The following is a 3,374-nucleotide window of genomic DNA, read 5'->3' on the forward strand; positions in this document are numbered from 1 at the left end:
CTTCAATCATTAATTTAAAGAATCAAAATTGCTAAATGATATGGTGGGATAGGATCATTCATGATAGTTTATGACAGATATAAAGCTACTATTCAAGTTCATTATAGATTGACAGTTTGCCCACACTTCCACTAGTGGGAGTGCTTTCCCCTTTACAAACTGGCACTGTAAATGAAGTCTTGGTTCTGGACCTATAAATACACTCCAACAAGTGGCTTCATTTATCCCTTTGATTTAGAACTAGGTATTTTCCTACAAATGTTTATTCATCAGTTTTTTCAATTTCTACAATATTACCGTTGTCACACTCCATGTGGCCTAATGTATTATTCTAACTCTGTAATTAGAAAAATCCTAAATTGCTATTAACAGATCAGTTACAGACTGCCATAGGTAATTAGAGTCTGATAGGTTTCTAGGTGGAGACAGCTGAGCTGATGAGACGCCGTGGGCTGCTAGAGCCACTCTTCTGCTCTCCTTCGTATCCAGGTGGACACAGACACAACTGAGAAGGGCCCATCCACTCTGCTCTGCACTGGGGAGAGATCTCTGTGTGGAAACCTAGACAACCTCTAGACCCCTGGAGCCTCTGTAGACCCTTACAGCCAGCAAAGATCAGCCACCCCTCCCTTCAGTCCAGCCCGCCCCTTGCCCTGCTCCCCCACCACCACCACCACCTCCTGCTACCTTCATCCTCCTACCTTCCACACCCTTCCTTAGTTCCCCCCCCCCCACACCTCTTCGTCCACACCGTGCGGCAATCCCCACTGCCCTGCCATCTCGCTGCATTCCACGAGCCTCCACACAGAGCTCTATTGTGTGGGCCGTGGGGAGAGAGGGAGAGAGAGAGAGAGAGAGGGAGAGAGAGAGAGAGAGAGAGAGAGAGAGAGAGAGAGAGAGAGAGAGAGAGAGAGAGAGAGAGAGAAACAGAGAGAGAGAGAGAGCGATGGAGAGAGAGAGAGCGATGGAGATGGCTGCACACAGTCAGATCAACGGGAAGTGTAGGACCGGACAGGTCACCGCTGCTGCTGCTATTGCAGCTGTATCGCTAGGGCCGATTAGCATGGATTACCATGCCAAAGCCAAACGTTCTGTCATTTAAGTCCTATGGGCCTATACGTTTGAATGAGTCTGAGTAAGGTTGCTTGTCCCTCCGCCCTCCCCAGAGTCTGAGAAAGTGTCCCTGTGGCAGGATTTAGGTATTTTAGCATTCAACATCCTCAAAGTCTTTCATTTAAAATCCAAGCCAGACCTTTAAGCTGAGGCTTTGAAACTCAAGACCGGTCTTTTCCGGTGTGTTGCTACTAGTTCCGCCTTCCATTTATTTTTGTCATCTGTGCAATCTACACCATCCATCCTACTAGCATCCCCGTTCTGCAGTCATTCAAGAATATATTCAATTTGGAGCGAATTCTTCCTTGCTTTATATTCATCCATCATCATAGCTGTATAATAGCTTTTTCCTTCTCCTATTGAACTATCCTACAGTGAGATCTATCTTACTAAACGAGTATCACCATGAAGTATGAGCTCCAAGGGAAAAAACGTCTCGGCTTCGGTTTTCCCCTCCATCTTTAATCACGTTGCCAGGCAACAGCGAATAGACCCAGCGAATAGTGTAGTGCGAAATGACATTTTGTGCTCCTTTGTTGTCCAAAGTGTGCAGGTTATTGATTCAGCTGTGTACTAGCGGCACACATTCCTTGAATGCTTTCGGTCCTCATACGCAGGATCTACGGTGAGGTATAACTATCAACATCTAAACAGAAAAAACACAAATCAGTTTTCTTTGACGCATAGGCCTACTGTGTGTTACCTGAGTGGCAACCATTACTTAGTCAATGTCAGGAATATTTAAAGGCATGGTTTAACATAATTTGGCTTAGTTAGCGGAGAGGAAATCCATCGTAGAAGTAATTTGTTGCCCCAGTCCCCATTAGGGGGGCAGGCACCCGTTTGTGAGGTATGAAACGCAGAGCAGAGGGCCAATGTCTGCAAGAGAGGGTTCAGCTGTGTCTTTCCTGTATGTGGAATGAGGGGGAGCTCCTAGAATGTCGTGACCCTGGAAATTCTGGGCCTTCCAGTGTGACAAAGAACCCCTTTCAAGCACCTGGTCCTATAGGACGAGACCAGACACTAGCTTCTCCCTGCACAGACTATAGCCTAAACGCAGTAGCAGTATACTACTGTGCCACTGTGGCACTGTAGCAGGTAGTGTTAGCAAAGTCTAACACAGATGATGCTTGCTGTGAAATGCTGCACTATGCATTAGACAAAATGGTTTGAAAAGTAAAAGGAGAGTGAGACAAGAAATCTGTTTTAACCATGTTGGATTGCTATTGCTTTTATTAGCAAAATTGGTGCTCTATTTCAAAATGTCCTATTTATGTAAAGCTGCTTCCTTATTCTTCCTTTTGAAATGCTTGGTACAGACACCACAGGCATGGCAAAGGGATTGTGCTCTTGGCTGTTCTCACAGCCTCTTGCCAACTGGTTCTTGTCCAAACAGAGTGACCTCTCAAAAGGCCTCCGGGGTTGGACTGTCATGTGAACATGACATAACTTTACCAGTGATGATTTAATTCAACTACATACACCTTCACTGATTACCCAGTCCCAAGCCCTGTCACTTTAGTGGTCCCAATATTCATATTGATGGTGCCTTGCTGTGAGATTTGATAAATCATTTATCGTCTTGCTAGTGGCTGGATAGTAATTAATTGTAAGTGGTGGCCAACCTGAGCTGTAATTATATTATTAAATGTTTGATTCAGTAAGTAGGTCTAAGTTAGTAAGTAAATAGGGTTTACCTTATTAAGGAGGCCGTATTTATAAATAAATAAATTGGGATGTAGATTAAATGAAAGCATTGATAAATTAGAAAATTTCATTCATATAATATATGTGCTTTTATATTAATCATCTTCCTTTACAGGCAATAGCTACGATGTATGCATGATCTCCAACATTGGTCTACATATAACCAACATATTTAGTCAAAATGACTACCTCTCTGTCTCCTGTTGAAATTAGCTGAGGCTCATTTGTATGTCGCTTTCAAATGTTTTACAACTTGCTGTGTATTAGGAATTTTGCTTATCAAAAACACTGCCAACTTTCCCAAAGGTTTAGGTGGCCAATGTAGAAACAAGTTTTAAACGAATGACAGCAATGCTTTTCTTTATATTAAACAGATCATTTTTTTAAGCTGGGCGTGGGTCACGATGGCAAAGTCCCTCAGACGGTAGGAGGGGAGGGAGATAAGCTTCGGGTTTCAGCTCTGCTTGGGGTCTAGGGGACGGACCGGTATTTAGCAATATACGAAGATTCATAGGGGCCAAGCTGGACATAAAACCGCGGTGCTCGGCCTGACG

This window comes from Pollachius pollachius (genome assembly GCF_949987615.1).
Source record: "Pollachius pollachius genome assembly, chromosome: 8".
NCBI lineage: Eukaryota > Metazoa > Chordata > Actinopteri > Gadiformes > Gadidae > Pollachius > Pollachius pollachius.